Raw genomic sequence first — 19,462 nt, 5'->3', positions numbered from 1 at the left:
AAGCACATGAAAAGATGTCCAACATCATTAGTCATTACGTAAACACATGCCAAAACCATAATGATATAGCCACTTCACAACCAATAACAGGGCTGTAGTTTTAAAAAGTCAAATAATAACAAGTGTTGGTGAGGATGTGAAAGTACTGAAACCTTCATACACTGCTGGTGGAAATATAAAATGGCACCATCACTTTGGAAAACCGTCTAACAGCTCATCAAAAATGTAATCATAGACTTTCCATTTGGTCTAGCAAATCCACTCCTAGTTATATACCCGAGAGAAATGAAAACAGGACAAGGCATGGTGGCTCGTGCATGTAATCCAAGCATTTCAGGAGGCCAAGGCAGGCAGATCACTTGAGGTCAGGAGTTTGAGACCAGCCTAGCCAATATGGCAAAACCCCATCTCTACTAAAATACAAAAATTAACCAGGCATGGTGGTGTGTGCCTGTAATCCCAGCTACTCAGGAGACTAAGGCAAGAGAATCGCTTGAACCCGGGAGGTGGAGGTTGTGGTGAGCCAAGATTGCACCACTGCACTATAGCTTGAGCAACAGAGTGAGACTCCGTCTCAAAAAAAAAAAAAAAAAGGAATAAAAACAGGTCTACACAAAAACTTGTATGTGAATGTTCACAATGGCATTATTCATAATAGCTAAAAAGAACCCAAATGTCCAACAGCTGATGAATAAACAAAATGTGGTATATATGCACAATGGTATTTTATTTGGTCATAAAAAAGAATGAAGTACTGATACATACTACAACATAGATGAACCTTGAAAACAAGTGAAAGAAGCCAGTCACAAAAAAAGCACATATTATATGATTCCATTTATATAAAATGTCCAGAATAAACAAATACATACAGATGAAAGTAGATTAGCTTAGGGCTGAGGCGGATGGGGAGATTGGAGGGAGACAGCTAATGTGTACAGAGCTTCTTTTTGAGTTGATGAACTATTCTTAAGTTCATTGTGGTGATGGTTGCACCACTTCATGGACATATTAAAGCCATTGAATTGTACTCTTTAAGTGGGGTGAATGGTATGGCATGTGAATTATATCTTAATAAAGCTATTACAAAAAATGGAAGTGAACATTGCCTTAGAGCACTTAATGTTCCTAAAAAAAAAATGGCTTCCAATTTCATCTAGCTGAATTGTATATTAGGCATCCTTATATCCCACAGAAGGACCAGAAGTGCATGCCTGGCCTTTCCTCGTTTCTGTACACATAAGAAGAGTAAGCAAAATGTTTGCACTACCTCTGACTTCAGCCAATACCCAGGGCCTTACTGAGGGTCCACCCATTATACTCATTGGACTCCTAAGGATGTCTGTTGTCCTGGATGAAGAATGTAACAGGGCATTTTTGGTGGCTTATCAAAAGCTGCTATTCCCAACACCCACTGCTTGGTACAGAACTCTGGAGGAAAGAGATGGGAAATGTTAATGGGGCTCAAGATGCTTCTAAGGAGGAAATGGACCATGACCTGCAGCTTTTCCCTTAAGGAAACCAATGTTATTAGATTCTTTGTAATATACTGAGCTTTAACAGATGTTCTCAGTCAAGAAAGGACACCAGTTAGAATCTCAACAGGTGTGAAAGGAGTCTAGAACAAAGACTGGCTCAGGGGCAGGCCCTTGGCTGTGGTAGAGGGAATAGTAGAGACCATCCAGGTGTCCCTCATGGTCCCAGGACAGGAGCAAGCAGGATGGTAAAGAACACTCACGGACTTAGGTGTCTATACGGTGGAAAACCTCCTAAGAAGGACAACCTAGAATTCCTGCCCAGAGCACACAATAAAGATACTGTATAAAATGGTATGACTGAGGCACAGCTTTGTTTGCTGGTTCAGGATATTTAGACCTCATGCTTAACTAAAACCTGCCAGCAAGCAATTCTCCAATGCCAGTTTTAATGAGATATCACCTGTTAATTCTGTAAAGATAATTATCTTCAGTTGAATTTAAGATTAGCATTGTGATATTACTGGAAGCATCATGAAATGTATATCTACCTTCATTATTTCTGGAAGAGAAATTGCAGATAGAAAAAAACTTTTTATTGCCATAATCACCGCAGTTGTTTATTGAATGACAGCAAGTCAGTACTTACACAGGCAGGCTATCCACATCGTATGGGCCCCTGGATTAGTCCATTCTCGCATTGCTTTAAAAAAAATACCTAAGATTGGCCGGGCGCTGTGGCTCACGCCTGTAATCGCAGAACTTTGAGAGGCCGAGGTGGGTGGATCACCTGAGGTTGGGAGTTTGCGACCAGCCTGACCAACATGGAGAAACCCTGTCTCTACTAAAAATACAAAATTAGCTGGGCCTGGTGGCATATATCTGCAATCCCAGCTACTCAGGAGGCTGAGACAGGAGAATTGCTTGAACCCGGGAGGCAGAGGTTGTGGTGAGACGAGATTGCGCCATTGCACTCCAGCCCGGGCAACAAGAGCGAAACTCTGTCTCAAAAAAACCAAAAAAAAAAAAAACAAAAACAAAAAACAAAAACCTAAGATTGAATAATTCATAGAAAAGTAAGGTTTAATCGGCTTGAGGTTCTGCAGGCTATACAGGAAGCATAGTGGCTTCTGCTTCTGGGAAGGCCTCAGGCAACTTACAATCATGGCGGAATACAAAGGAGGAGCAGCATAAGGAGCAGGAAAGTGGGAGGGAAGTGCTACACACTTTTAAACAACCAGATCTGCTGATAACACACTCACTCACTATCCTGAGAACAGCACCAAGGAGATGGTGCTAAACCATTTATGAAGGATGCACCCCCATGGTCCAATCACCTCCCACCAGGCCCCACCTCCAACACTGAGGATTAAAATTCAACATGAGATTTGGGTGGGGACACAGATCCAAACCCTGTCAGCCCCCAACATAAACATGGTTCTGTCTGCTTCAGGGAAGATCCTTTTGCATGTTCCATAGCTTGTTCTCAAACTGCCCATATGATAACTCAATTAATCTCCACTTTTCCATTTTCAAACACCCAAGAAACCTAAATCTGAAATTGTTATTTGACCTCATGATCGTAAACACAAGCACTAACACTGAAATCATGAGATCATATCTAAGGATCTTCTACAGCAAAGGTAGGAAATTTTTCTGTAAAGTGCCAGATGGTAATTATTTTAGGCTTCATGGGCTATACATTTTCTGTCACAACTACTCAACTCTGCACCATAAGACATTATGTAAACACGTAGGCATGGTTGTGTTCCAGTAAAACTTGTTTTACAAATAAACAGGTGGTGAGCCAAAGTTAGTCCAAGGGCCATAGCTGGCTGAGCTCTGTCTAGAACACCCTTAAATTGCCTTAAATTTTATATAGTAGTCTACCCTTATCCACAAGGAGTATGTTCCAAGACCCCCAGTGGATGCCTGAAACCTTGGATAGTACGCAGTCCTATATATACTATACATACTGTTTTTTCTGTATGTACATACCTATGTTAAAGTTTGAGGTATGACAACAAAACCAGCACAGATTTCTTCTTCCCTCTCCACAATTTCACAGATAGAACGTTGGTTCTCACTACAGATCCTAGCAACCTCAGCATATAATTGTTTTTCTTTCCTTATTAACTCAAGGACTTTTACCTTTTCACTTAAAGGAAACACTCTACCACTTTACAACATCTCTTTGGCATATCTGAATTGCCAGCGTCAGTACTCTTGTACTTTGGGGCCATTATTAAGTGAAATAAGGGTTACTTGGACTCAAGCATTGTGATACCATGACAGTCAAGATGTGGCTACTAGTTAAGTGGTGAATACATTGTGAATATGCTGGACAAAGAGACAATTCACATCCTGGGCAGGACAGAGCAGGATGGCTCAAGATTTCATCACACTACTCAGAACTGCATGCAATTTCAAACTTATTGTTTATTTCTGGCATTTTCCATTTAATATTTTCAGACCATGGGTAACTAAAGCCACAAAAAGAAAAAGCACAGTTAATGGGGGACTACTGTATTATAATTAAAATACAAACATAAAATTGCAAAATTATCTTACAGAACTCTTGAACTTTTGAGAAGGTGGATCTAGGGACTTGTTCGAGAAGTGCTTGCCTGAGGAAGCCAGAATATGGATACACACCAGGAGAGGAGAACTTTGACACAGTTTGTGAGGCAAAGTACATACTGTGAAAATGACCTCAGATGGCCCCTGAGGATAAAGGTTTGAATTTGCTATGCCTGTGGCCCCCGTTGGGTCTAGTGTAATGTCTTAGCAACAGAGGGTGCTCAATAAATGACAGTCAAATGGATCAAGTAAAAATCAACAGAGGACTTCCAGTTTAAGCTCTTACATGTAAAGAGCTTGGAAGTCATCACTCCTGTCTTCACAATGAGAAAAAAAGCTGAACAAATGAAAAATCAACAACTTTTTTTGGAACCATCAGAGAAGTGAAATTGCAGGGTAAATTGCCCATCCCATAATCTGGAGAGACTGGTGAATACGGAAAATCACAGCCGAGATCGGCTTACCTGAAGCAGAAGCCACTAGAGCCAGTAACTGGGAACATTTTGATGGTAATTTTGAAGAATTGATGGAGGCAGAGTGTGGACTACTTAAGGTTTAAAAACCCTGGGGGCCCAGCCTTGGGGTGGCAGTATGGATATGCAGGCTTTCCTGGTTTTTACCTCAAGGATCTCCAGCAGGTCCTCACAGTGCAGAATGAAGGAAAAATCTCTAGTAGTGGAGGGTAAACAATAGGGGAATACAACAGGGGAAAAGTAACAGAGGGGAACCATGCCCAGGGCATCTTCATAACAAAAGCCTGTGCTCTAAGAGAAAGCACTTTACCAGAGCCCTATCTGGTCTAGGGGAAGAGAAATTAGCCAGTTCTAATCCCCTCTGGGTTTCTTGTCTCATAGAAGGAAAGGGAAAGGGCTAGGAATGCTTCTGAAAGTCACAGTCCGGAGATTCAGGCCCACTTTCTTACAAGGGGGGATTTAATCTTAAGATTATGCAATGCTTCCCTATTCCCACTCTCCTCATGTCAGCAGGGCTCTAGTATAACAACAGTGCAGTGCAGCAGAGAGAGCTGCACAGCTCAGATTCCATTTAAAAAGGAGTTCTTGGGGAGATGTAAAGACAACAGGAAAGAAGATAAAGGAAAGTGAAGCCTCTGGCACCCACAGCTACAAAAGGCATTAAACACAGCCCAGCTCCTAGCCTGTTACTAGAAAACTTCACTCTAAAAGTCAATTATCTCAGTTTCTTTACCTAGCACATCATGTCTAGCTTTCAACAAAGAACTAAAAGATATACTAAAAGGAAATTTTTAAAAAACACAGGCTAAAGAGACAAAACAAGCATAAGAATAAGGCTTGGTTATAACATAGATTTTGAGATTATCAAATAGGGAATTTAAAATAGCTATGATTAATAAGTTAAAGAATCCAAAGGAAAGTTAGCCAACATACAAGAACAGATGAATAATGCAAACAAGGGATGGGACATCTAAAAAGAATCCAAAGGAAATCTGAGAAATCAAAAATATTGTCATAGAAATGCAGAATGCATTTGATGGGCTCATCATTAGACTGAACACAGTTGAGGGAAAAAATCAATGAGACTGAAGAAATGTCTATAGAAACTTCCCAAAACAAAAATACAAAGAGAAAGAAGGATGAAAAAATATGAAACAGAATACCCAAAAACTGTAGGACAATTACAAAGGGTATAACATATGTGAAATGAAACTGGTGAAAGAAGAAAAAGAAAAGGGAACAGAAGGTATATTTGACATAGTAATAGCTGAGAAATTCCCAAAATTAATGACAAACACCAAACCACAGATCCAGGAAGCTCAGAGAACACTAAACACATTAAATGGCTAAAAATATATACTTAGGCATATTGCACTGCAGAAAACCAAAGATATGGAGAAAATTTTGAAGGAAAAAAAGTTAACCTGTAGAAGAAGAAAGATAAAAATCATATCATGCTTATCTTCAGAAACCATCCAAGAAAGAAGACAGTGGGGTGAAATATTTCAAGTATTGAAAAAAAAAAAAAAAAAAACACCAACCTACAGTCCTGTATCCAGTGAAATAGCCTTCAAAAGTGAAGGATAAATAAGACTTTCTCAGACAAACAAAAAACTGAGGGAATTTGTTGTGAGTAGACTTACCTGTTCAAGACTTGCCTTGCCTTGCCTTCCAAGTGAAGGAAAATTATATAGGTCGGAAACTCAGATCAACATTTTAAAAAGGAAGAGCACCAGAGAAGGAACAAATGAAGAAGAAAGTAACATTCTTCATTTTTCTTATTCTTAACTGATCTAATAGATGACAATTTGTTCAGAGTACTAATAGTAACAATGTACTGGGTGATTATAATGTATGTATAAGTAAAGTAAACAGCAGCAATGTTATAAGGGAAGGAAGGGAAGAACTTTGAATACTCTGTTATAACAAAACTGCACTACCTAGGAAGCGGTATACTATTATTGGAAAGTAGACTTGATCAGTTGTAAATGTATATAGCAAACTCTAGGGTAACTACGAGAAAACAGTTTTTAAGATGTGTGATTGATATGCTAAAAAAATAGAAAAATTTATAGCATTATATCCATATATTAGAAAAGAAGAAAGATCTAAAACCAATCATCTAAGATCCCACATTAGGAAACTTAAAAAAGGAGAGCAATATAAACCTAAAACAAGCATAAAGAGTAAAATAATAAAAATTAGAATAGAAATCATGAAATTGAAAACAAATTAATAGAGAAAACAACAAAACCAAAATCTGGTTCTTTGAAAATGTCTGTAGAACTGATAAACTTCTAGCTTAGCTAACCAAGAGCAAAAAAGAGAAGGCACAGATTACTAACATCAGAAATGAAAGAGGGATCAATACTACTAATCCCATGGACATTTAAATGATACTTTTAAATATGTATGAACAATTCTATGCTCACAAATTTGGTAACTTGGTAGAAATGGACCAATTCTTTGAAAGACACAAACTATTAATACCAAAACTCACACATGAAGAATAGAATATCTGAATAGGGCTATATTTATTAAAGAAATTTAATCAACAATTAATAACTTTCCAAAAAAAGAATGCACCATGCCCAAATGTCACCAATAAATTTTACCATTTTTAAAGAAATAACAATTCCCTACAAGTTCTTTAAAAAATAAAAGCAGAAGGAACATTCCTAACTTATTCTATGAGGCCAGCATTACCCTAACACCAAAACCAGATAAACGCATTGTAATAAAGAAAAACTTAGACCAATCAATATCTCTCATGAACATAGATACAAACCTTCCAACAAAATACTAGAAAATCAAATAAAACAATATATAAAAAGAATGATACAATATGCCTGAATGAAATGTAATCCAAGTATGCAAGCTTGGCTTAACATTTTAAAACCAATTAATGTAATTATAACATTAACAACCTAAAGAAGAAAAATCTTATGATCATATCAACAGATGCAGAAAAAGCATCTGAAAAAATTCAATACCCATTCATGATAAAACTGTCAGCAAACTAGAAATAGAGGAAAACGTTCTTAACTTGGTAAAGAACAGCTACAAAAAAACCCCACAGCTAACATTTTATGTAATAATGGAAAACTAGATGCTTTCCCCCTAAGATCATAAATAAAGCAAGGATGTCTCCTCTCACTGCTCATATTCAAAATCACACTGGAAGTCATAATTTGTGAAATAATAAATAAGGAGATAAACATTATACAAATTATCAAAGAAGAAATAAAGCTGTCTTTTGTTTGCAGATGACATGATTGTCTACATAGAAAATCCCAAAGACTCAACAAGAGCAACAACAACAACAACAAACCCTCCTGGAACTAATAAGTGATTATAACAAAGTTTCAGGAAACAAGGTTAATATATAAAAGACAAATATTTCCTATATACCGTCAGTGAACAATTGGAATAAGAAATTAAAAGCACAATACCATTTCCATTAGCACACACACACACAAGGAAATACCTAGGTATAAATCTAACAATATATATACAGGATCTGTGAGGAAAACTATAATATTCTGATGAAATAAATTTTAAAAGATAGAAATAAATTTTAAAAGATCAAAATAAATGATATTTAATCATCTATAAATATCCAAATTTACACATATACAAATTTACAAAATATTTATCTGTAAATATGGTATTTAAATATTAGAGATATTCTATGTTCATAAACAGGAGGAGTTAATATTGTTAAAACACTGATTATTTTCAACTTAATTTATAGATTCAATGTACTCCAAATCAAAATCCCAGCAACATATTGTGTTGCTATCAACAAACTGCTCCTAAAGTTTATATGGAAAAGCAGAAGTTTATATGGAAAGGCAAAAGACCCATTTATTATTTTATGAATTAGCCACAGAATACAGAAGAAGAATAAGGTAAGAGGACTGACACTACCCAACTTCAAGCTCCAGTAATCAAAATGTCTTGATATTGGAGAAAGTATAGGCAAATAGATTAGAACAGAATAGAGTCCAGAAATAGACCCACACAAATATAGTTAACTAATCCTTGACAAAGGAACAAAGGCAATTCAGTCAATAAAGAATAGTCTTTTCAACAAATGATGTTGGAAAAATTGAACATCCATAAGTAAAAGAAAGAAGAAAGAAGGAAGAAGGAAGGAGACGGAGGGAGGAGAAGGAGGGAGAAGAAGGAGGGAGGGAGGGAGAAGGAAGGAAGGAAGGAAGGAAGGAGGGAGGGAAGAAAGGAAGGAAGGAGCAAAGACCTGAATCAATACCCAACTTAAAAAAAAACCATATAGAAGCACATGAAAAGATGCTCAGTATCATGTGTCCTTAGGGAAGTTGCAAATTAAAACAACAGTGAGACACTACACACCTATTAGAAAGGCTAAAATACAAAAAATACTGACAGTACCAAATGCCGGTTAAAACACAGAAAAACAGAAATTCTTGTTTCTTGCTAGTGGGAATGCAAAATCGTACAACCGCTTTGGAAGACCATTTGGCAGTTTCTTCCAAAGCTAAACACAACCTTATCATACGTTCCAGCAACCATGCTCCTAGGTTTTTGCCCAGTTGGTTTTAAAATTTATGTCCCCACAAAAACTTACAAATGTTTATAGCAGTTTTTGCAATAAGTAAAATCACAATCACCAAAAACTGGATGGCCTTCAATAGGTGAACGAATTAAAAGGTAGTAGTGGTTGGGCGTGGTGGCTCACGCATCCCAGCACTTTGGGAGGCCGAGGCAGGAGGATCACTTGAGGTTGGGAGTTCAAGACTAGCCTGGCCAACATGCAGAAACCGCGTCTTTACTAAAAATACAAAAATAAACCGGGTGTGGTGGTGCATACCTGTAATCCCAGCTACTCGGGAGGCTGAGGCAGGAGAATCGCTTGAACCCAGGAGGCGGCAGTTGCGGTGACCCAAGGTGGCGCCATTGCACCCTAGCCTGGGCAACAAGAGCGAAACTCCATCTCAAAATAATAATAATAAAAAGTAGTGGTATAGCCATACATGGAATGATTTTCTTTTCATAAAAAGAAATGAGCTATGAAGCTATAAAAAGGTATGAAGAAACCTTAAATGCATATTGCTAAGTGAAAGAAGCCAGTCTTAAAAGGTTACATACTGTATCATTCCATCTAGATGGCATTCTGGAATGGCAAAACTATGGAGATAGTAAAAAAAAAAAAAAAAGTCAGTGGTTGCCAGAGGTTGGGAGACAGAAGGGGAAGAGAGATGAATCGGTGAAGCACGGGGGATTTTTAGGGCAATAAATCTCTTCTCTATGATACTGTAATGATGGATATATGACATTATACATTTGTCTAAACCAATAGAACTATACAACACAAAGATGGACTTCAATGTAAACTATGAACTTTAGTTACTAATACTGTATCAGTATTTTTTCATTAACTGCAGCAAATGTTCCACACTAATACACGGTGTTAATAACAGGGAAATAGTAGAACATGTGGGGAGAGGAGGTTCTGTACTATGAGCTCAATTTTTTGGTAAATCTAAAACTGTTCTAAAAAATAAAATCTAATAATCCCTTAAAAATCAACACGGTAAATTGCCACATGTAAGATTCACAGAATAAAAGAATGATTTTACAAAAAGAATGATAAAGATCAAATAGTTTCAGAGCTAGCAGAGGCCTTAGAACTGGTCATCCTCTCACCAAATCTTCACTGGGCAGTTACAGAGTGTCACTGTCTGCATGAGGCACTGCAAGTATAGTGAAAACTAAGACAGCCCCTGTCACAATATAGTATTAAGGGAAAAAGTTCAAATGATTTCATTTTTGATGTGTGTATGTGAGAGAGAGAGAGAGAAAGAGAGAGAGAATAGAGGTAGGGAGAGAACATTGAGAGGAAGCTCACCAAGACATGAACAGTAGTTATTTCTGGATGGGCTTTTATTTCCTCTTACTAGTTTCTATCATTTTATAGTGTTTCTATGATAAGCATGCTTTGCTACTGTCATAAGAAAATTGAATAATAAAATGTTCCTTTATTCTAATGATGGCACTTCAGAAAATGCTACCAATGAAGTAAATTTGAAGTCAGGATTATGAAAGTAAATGAATTGGAACAGGTGGGTGAGTAGCCGGGACGAGCCATTTCTCACAGGGAAGGTGCACAGCAGGGAGCCCCATGCACTGCATGAAGTGTGTTTGGCAGCCACAGAGGACAGGCTTAGCGGCTCCCTGGTGGATTTCACTCAGTGGCAACAACACTTGACCACCAACAACTATGGCAAGGCAGCTTTGCCATCCTGATAGTTTTTGACACTAATTTCTACTGAGTTTCCTCAAAGAATGTTTCACAGAAAACTAGTTCTCAAAATATTTGTAGGTAGAATTCTATTAAATTAAACAAAACTAGCACAATTATTTATAGAAGAACATACCAAAGCATTTATTATTCTATGATACAATGAAAACAGAGAGTACAGTGTTTCCCTAATTGGAGAAAAAGTAATTCTCCCTGCTTTTCCTTTCTTTCCTTCTTCCTTTATTCTTTCTTCCTTTTTCTCTTTCTCCCTCCAGTGGGGACAAGAGAATTTCATGGAATGGGTGTCATTTGGTACATACCTAGAGAGCTGTTACTCTGCCAGATGTCACACCAATGGTTTATGGGCTATGATTTATTGTGTTTGTCAATATAGCTCTCAGTATTCCTACCACCAAGCACAGCAGCTAGCACATAGAAGGCTCTCAATAAATACTTGTTAAATAAGTGAATGAACTCTTTTTCCAGCTGGAACCATGGAGGATGTAGAAGAGAAGAAGAAGAAGGTTCCTGCTATGCCAGAAACCCTTAAGAAAAAGGGAAGGAATTTCTCAGAGCTGAAGATCAAGTGCCTTTGAAAGAAGTTTGCCTAAAAGATGCTTTGAAAGGCAAGGAGGAAGCTTATCTATGAAGAAGCAAAGCACTATCACAGGGAATATAGGCAGATGTACAGAACTGAAATATGAATGGCGAGGATGGCAAGAAAAGCTGGCAACTTCTATGTACCTGAAGAACCCAAATTGGCATTTGTCATCAGGATCAGAGGTATCAATGGTGTGAGCCCAAAGGTCCGAAAGGTGTTGCAGCTTCTTCGCCTTCGTCAAATCTTCAATGGAACCTTTGTGAAACTCAACAAGGTTTCAATTAACATGCTGAGGATTGTAGAGCCATATATTGCATGGGAGTACCCAAATCTGAAGTCAGTAAATGAACTAATCTACAAGCGTGCTTACGGCAAAATCAGTAAGAAGCGAATTGCTTTCTTTGACAGATAACACTTCGATTGCTCAATCTCTTGGTAAATATGGCATCGTCTGCATGGAGGATCTGATTCATGAGATCTATACCGTTGGAAAATGCTTCAAAGAAGCAAATAACTTCCTGTGGCCCTTCAAATTATCTTCTGCATGAGGTGGAATGAAGAAAAGGCCACCCACTTTGTAGAAGGTGGAGATCCTGGCAACAGGGAGGACCAGATCAACAGGCTTATTAAAAGAATGAACTAAGGTGTCTACCATGATTATTTTTCTAAGCTGTTTGGTTAATAAACAGTACCTGCTCTCAAATTGAAAAAATAAATAAATAAAAATAAATAAACAAATAAGTGAATGATTGAATTTCATTAAGAAAAAATGAATTACTACAAAACTCTGTACTTTCTTATCTCACCTAGATTTGACTTGCACTTTCCTACAGAGAAAAGAAGTCACCCAGGTTCACAATGAGCAGCCCAACTTGGACAGTTTACCAAAGCACAGAAGAATTCAAAATCTAGATCTTCTCACCAGGACTCTCTCCAGTGGCTCTCCTACTTGCAAATGTAATCATCCTCCCAGAGGAGAGTCAGGGACAAACCAGAGAGTGAGTTTGTTGTTCATCTTGCAACACCTCTTTCAATGAATCTAACTTGCTTCACAAGAGTCCATTGGGAACGGCCCCCCCAAAAAACAGTCGCTTGGATTATTTAAGTGAACACATGACAGTCAATGCAATAAGGCCTTGCCCTCCCCACTTCCCCATCAAAATTTAGCAAGGATGTGGTTTTTCCAAGGGAGAAAGGAGCATAGTCTTGTAACAGCTGTTCCAGAGAATAGACCGTACATGGATTAAAACTAACTCAAGTCAAGAAGAAATTATGTACAGTCTTATAAAAGAGAGATGCGTCTTGAGCTGAGAAAGTGCATGTTCCCTCAAATATTTTCCTGCCCCCACATGCTTAGCCCCTTCAGTACTTGGTGTCCCTACCTTCTGCCAGCTTCTGACCCTGAGGAATGATCAAACCTCGTTTTTCTAGGAACTGAAGGAGATCTTTAGCCCCTCAAAATACAGCAAAGGAAGACTCAATGCAGCCAAAATTCAAGCCTAAATTTTGAAATACAAATATTTGAACTGATCATGATGTCCACGTCCTACACAAATACAACTTTCTTTTAGAAAAGAAACCCCTGCTGGTTGTGCTGTAAGTATTTTAGGCAGAGTGCTTTTAAGTCTAAAGCCATTTTAAACTCTCAAAACTTTATACATCCAAGGAAAGCAAACTGAAAGTGAGCATCACTAAGTTTACTCATATTTCTAAGATTAATCTCAACCTCCCTGGATTTCAACACTCACGCTGTTGTGCAGACTACTAGATGCAGCTGCAACTAGGGATTTCTTAAGTCACATAGGGAACCTGGACTAAATTAATCTGGAAGGATATGTGCCATTCCTAAGTTTGCGATTTCCTTCACTATGTTTAAAAAAAGGTTATTAGGTACTAATGCTGCACAGATTTTCTAAATACTCTATTTGCCAGTGGCAGAGCCAGATGTGGACCACATTAGGAGAGACATGCGTGACAGCGTTTTGCTAAATGTCCGTGATGAATTTTAATTTGCAAAGGGGAAAATTATAGCTGTGTGGTGCCAGGATAATTTCCTCCAAATACCACTCCCATCAGGTCATTTTCTCCTGTGACTCACCAGCTCCTTTTGAGGAAAGCCTAAAGTCTGGCATTAGAGGCCTCAGTCATCTGCTCTTCCTCCAGACTATCCCAAAGGATCCCTGTATGCCAGGACCACCTCTTGACTCTCCTTCTGCGTATTTTGCTTGGGTGGCTCCCTCTGTCTGGAATACGTAGCTCTTACACCCTTCAAAACCTGGCTCGAATCTCATCATTTTCAAGGAGGCTTCCCTCCCCAGCCTCCCTCCACTGATTATTCTCCTGTATTTGGCATTCACTGCAGGTATCCATAGTTGTCTCTATGACTGTTGGTGGTGGCCACTGGAAAAGCTCAGCATCGAATGTGAGGCCCCATAAAGCAAGTGTAGGGAGCAGCCTCCCTGGGGGCATTTGCACACTTTCCCCTTCCCCCTTCACTGTATGTCCCATCCTTGATTTTGCTTTGCTTTTTCATCCGCTTTGTTGTCTTGATTTATTTTTAAGTGATATCTTAAGTCCTTTCTGAATAAGAATAGAGTGAACATGCGAGTCTTTGGACTACGTTGGCATGTGTTTTTTTCCCAGCACATGTTCTCTGTGAATGTCTGAGCTTCCACTACTTCATACGCTCCTCTAAGAAAAAAATAATCATCTCAGAAGCAAGATGTCTTCCTCTGTTCTAATTTCTGGAACTAACATTTTTTGTTTTTCCTTTGATTAAAAGAATATGTGTGCAAGACCCCTTATGTAATGTCACCTACAACCCAGAATTATCATCCCATGTTACACATGAAAAAGCACATAATCAAAAGACTCAACAGACAACCCATAGACTGGGAGAAAATAGTCGCAAACTATGCATCCAGTGAAGGACAAATATCTGGAATCTATAAGGAACTCAAACAAATCAGCAAGAAAAAAACAAATAATCCCATCAAAAAGTGGGCAAAGAACATTAATAGGCAATTCTCAAAAAATATACATGAACAGCCAACAAACATATGAAAAAAAATGTTCAACATCACCTTACTCCTGCAAGAATGTCCATAATTAAGAAGTCGAAAAACAACAGATGTTGGCATGAATGTGGTGTAAAGGGAACACTTTTACACTGCTAGTGGCAATGTAAACTACCACAACCACTATGGAAAACAGTATGGAGATTCCTTAAAGAACTAAAAGTAGAAGTACCATTCGATCCAGCAATCCCACTACTGGGTATCTACCCAAAGGAAAAGAAGTCATTATATGAAAAAGACACATGCACATATGTGTTTATGGCAGCACAATTCACAATTGCAAAGATATGGAACCAACCTAAGTGCCCATCAACCAACAAGTGGTTAAAGAAAATGTGGTATATATACAACATGGAATACTACTCAGCCATAAAAAGGAACAAAATAATGCCTTTTGCAGCAACTTGGAAGGAGTTATTCCAATACTTCACTTATTCTAAGTGAAGTAACTCAGGAATGGAAAACCAAATATAGTATATTCTCATAAGTGGGAGTTACACTATGAGGATGCAAACGCATAAGAACAATATAATGGACTTTGGGGATTCTGGGGGAAGGGTGGTAGGGGCGTGAGGGATAAAAGACTACATATTGAGTACAGTGTACACTCCTTGGGTGACAGGTGCATCAAAATCTCAGAAATCACCACTAAAGAACTTATCCATGTAACCAAAAACTGTACCCCAACTATTGAAATAAAAATAAAAATTATTTAAAAAATACTAAATGGTTGACCCAAAGTCACCCAGCTTATACGGCAGAGTCAAGACTTGAACCCAGGCCAACCTAACTCAAAATGCCTTGACTCTGTATTCTCTAAAAGTGTCTAGCACCAAAACAGACACCATGAAGTGTCTAGCACCATAACAGGCACTCATTCATTATTGAAGTATGACCCAAAACATTTGGTACAGAATTGAATAAAACCATGAAGGCAAAGCTATTGAAAACTGAGCTTGCAAAATTGGTAGAATTGGCTTCATGAAAAACTGAAGAGATTCTAATTAGGTCTATCAGAGAAAGACAACACAGATCTACAAAACATTCTGGATGTGGGTGAACAGAATACTAGAAGAGATGCTGTGAGCTGATGTCCATGTTTGAATACAAAAGAAAAATAGATGGGCACACTGGTTTAGATTTATAGGTCCAGGGCAAACTGATCCAACTGTGGAATCACTGAACCCCCCTTGGGTTTCAATGAGGGTACCCTTGGTAGTTACTTTCGGTCCTGAGGGGTTTGACAAAATGGGACAGACAGGGTTTTTACATCTGAAGCCAGAATACAGAATCTTTGTTCATTGAGGATCTTCATACATGTTACCTTATCTAATACTTTCCCTAACTTCCCCCAGGGTTTCATGTTTGTTATATTTACACATGGTCTTATAACGACGTGTCTATGTCTATCTTGCCACATTGCCCAGGCTGGTCTCGAGCTCCTGGGCTCAACCAGTTCTCCCACCAGAGCCTCCCAAAGTGCTGGGATTACAGGTGTGAGCCACTGCACCCGGCCTAGTTCTCAAATTATATGGAGGAACAAAGACCTAAGAGTAAATAAAGCACTCCTGAAAAGGAATATCAAGACTTATTCCAAAGCTAAAATAACAAAGACAGTGCTGTACTGGCACAGAAATAGACAAATTGCCCAATGGAACAGACTAGAGAAACAGAGACAGAGAGAAAGAGAGAAGGGTGGGTACTTGAGGATGGAAGAGAAGGCACTGCGGATGACAAGGAAACAATGAACTCTTCAATAAACAGTGCAAGGCCATTGGTTACCTACATGGGGGGGAAAATACTGTGACTAATCCCTGCTTTGCACCATGCAGAAGAATCAAATGCTAGTAGATTTAAGATTTAAATACACAAGGCAAAAGTCTAAAACTTTTGAAGGCAACATGGGAGAATATCTTTAGAACATCAGAGAGGTGAAGGTTTCTTAAAGAAAACACAAAACTATGAAAGAAAAATAATAAATTTGGCTACATTCAAATTAAGAACTTCTGTTTAACAGTAGACCCCATGAAGAAAGTGATCAGAAAAGCAACAATGTAGGAGAAGATATTTGCAATATATATAACCAATATAATCTACGTAAAGATGATGTATTTTTTAAAATCTTTTCAAAGTTCAATAAATAAGTTAATAAATACACAGTTCACAAAGCAGAAAATATGAATAGCCCATAAATATATAAAAGAATACACAACCTCATTAGTAATTGCAGAGACACTAAGATACCAGTGAGACTTTACTTTTTACCCACTGGATTGGCAAAAATTAATAAGGCTGATATTGTCAAAAACTTGGGCTGGGTGCAGTGGCTCAGGCCTGTAATCTCAGCAATTTGTGAGGTCAAGGCAAGTAGATCGCTTTGAGCTCATGAATTCGACACCAGCCTGGGCAATATGACGAAACCACATTTCTACAAAAAATACAAAAAACTAGTTGGGTGTGGTGGTGCACACCTGTAGTCCCAGCTACTTGGGAGACTGAGGTGGGAGGATGGCTTGAACCTGGGATGCAGAGGTGTGGGGGTTCAGTCAGGATGGTGGGAGAAATTGTAAAATTATGGGAAATAAATACAAACCCTCTTGGAAGGCCTGGAGGTCTGCATGAAGTGTTTGGCTGAAGGCAGAATTCTCTTAAAAGCTTAGGGCATGGATACATAGGAATGTAGAGTAGTTTATCTAAATAGCTTGTTTATTCATGTGGTCCCAAGACCAACATTTGGTCAACCACAGATGCATGATTGCTCTCTACTCAGGAGGTCAGCAATGTCAATTACCCTCTAGTGGTTTTTACTCAAGACCTTTGTCATCTAATCTATACTGAATAAATGTGAGCTTCGCTGACTGAATGGAGCCATGGCTGCTACTCTTTACAGAACCTTCCTTGGTGTCTGTGAGGGGCCCAGACCCTTAGCTGGACTGACAGGCAGAATATCTGTGTCAGTGTACATTATTCATCCGTTGTTGGGTCAGGGTCTGCAGAACAAATGCCCGCACAGAGGTTGCAGTGAGCTGAGATCATGCCACTGTGCTCCAGCCTGGGCGATAGAGCCACACCCTGTCTCAAAAAAAAAGAAAAAGAACTTGGAAAGAGTATGATTCAACTGGAATCTTTATTCACTCTTGGCAGGAGTCTAAATTGGTATAACCCCTCAGAAAAAATAAGTTAAATATATTCATATACCTTATAGCCTAGCAATTCTACCCTAGAGAAACCCTCGCACACGTGCACAAATTTATGTGGTTGTACTTCTAAGTATAACCCTAGAGAAATTCTTGCATGTGATTTACGTATGGGAATGTTCACAGCAATATCAAAATAATAACCAGAAACAACCCAAGTGTCCAAAGTGTTCAGAGAAAGAATAAACAATTATTTATAACTACTCACACAATAAAATGCTAGAGACAGTAGTGAAAATAATGAACTACATGCAACATGGATGAATCTTAGAAACAAAATACTGAGTGGAAAAAAAGCAAATGAAAAGAAGACTGCATGTAGCATAATACCATTCTGATAAAGTGGACACAATCAAATAATGTTTCTTAAGGTTGTCTACATATGTGCTAAATTATTATTTTAACCAGGGCTTTATAGAAATAAAATTCGGAAACCTGGTTACTTCTAGGGACTTGCAGGGGATGGCATAGGAAAGGAGCCCACCAGCTACAGCAATGATATTGATCATGTTCTAGTTGAAGGACGACTCACAGGTGTTCTTCCTGTTATTACTATGCCTCATCCCTTAACTGTGTGATACTCACATTATTTTGCATATATCAGCTATTACATAATAATAGCAAATAAAAATAAAAGAACAGGCAAGGCACAGTGGCTCACGCCTGTAATCCCAGCACTTTGGGAGGCCCAGATGAGTGGATCACCTGAAGTCAGGAGTTCGAGACCAGCCTGGCCAACATGGCGAAACCCCATCTCTACTAAAAGTACAAAAATTAGTGGGGTGTGGTGATGACTGCCTCCAGCCCCAGCTACTCAGGATGCTGAAGGAGGAGAATCGCTTGAACCCGGGAGATGGAGGTTGCGGTGAGCTGAGACCACACCGTGGCACTCCAGCCTGGGTGACAGAGCAAGACTCCATCTCAAAAATAAATAAATAAGTAAATAAATAAACAATGGCTGCAGTTTTATGATAGTCTCAAAAAAGAAAAACAAAAAGAATAAAAGGAAAAAATCAGGTGTCCAGGCTTTTCTGAGAATACAGAAACAAAAGTCTTTCAGTTACTCACAATTTTTCCATACTCACCAACACAGAATGTCAGAAGTGGACCCCAGCAAGGCCCTGTAGACCCATCACTAATTAAGTAGATGAGGAAACGGAAGCTCAGGGATAATACGTGACTGCTCCGTGATCACCTGGCAGAGCCAGGAGCCAAACCCAGGTCTCCTGATATTTCTTCTCTTAGATCAAGTCCCCAGGCAGTGCCCTTCAGTCTGGTAGATAACAAAAAGAAAACTCCAGTCTTCTTTATCTTTGTATCTCTAAGACCTAGCAAAGGGCTTAATAATTTGTTGGCCCTCAAAATGTTTTGTTTCTGAATATTATGGAATTCCCATTGGATTCGTCACAAGAAGTCCTCAAAGTGGTAAAAATTCTCTCTTCTGGTTCGGTGGCTTCAAACCAAGAAAAGGTTCCTGGAAGCAAGACAGAAGAAACTATCGGCCATATCACTAATGGGCATTGCCAGAACTCATATGTGTGGGCATACGGGAGGAGATCCCTGCGGCAGGCAGGGCTGCGTTTTCTAGCCGGTTCCAGCAAGCCAGCCTCGCGTGACTGACTTCTTTAGTTTAAGGTGCAGAACTCAAGGGAAAGGAGCCAAACCCTATGAATGTGTCTGTACTGCCTCCAAGGCAAGGAGGGGCCAGGATCTGTGGCTTGCCTGTGGAATGAGCAGTGGAAACACTCTCTTCCATTATGTCTGCAGAATAGGCTG

General features: G+C 38.8%; 1 pseudogene; it reads left to right on the top strand.

Moving 5' to 3' along the window:
- LOC100613804 (large ribosomal subunit protein uL30-like) overlaps positions 1-12,125 on the top strand; it is a 105,229-nt pseudogene extending 93,104 nt beyond the window's left edge.
- The last annotated feature ends 7,337 nt before the right edge of the window (positions 12,126-19,462 follow it).

This window comes from Pan troglodytes, chromosome 12 (genome assembly GCF_028858775.2).
Source record: "Pan troglodytes isolate AG18354 chromosome 12, NHGRI_mPanTro3-v2.0_pri, whole genome shotgun sequence".
Classification (NCBI taxonomy): domain Eukaryota; kingdom Metazoa; phylum Chordata; class Mammalia; order Primates; family Hominidae; genus Pan; species Pan troglodytes.
Note: the sequence above shows the minus strand (reverse complement) of the source record. Positions and strands in the feature narration are given on the sequence as shown.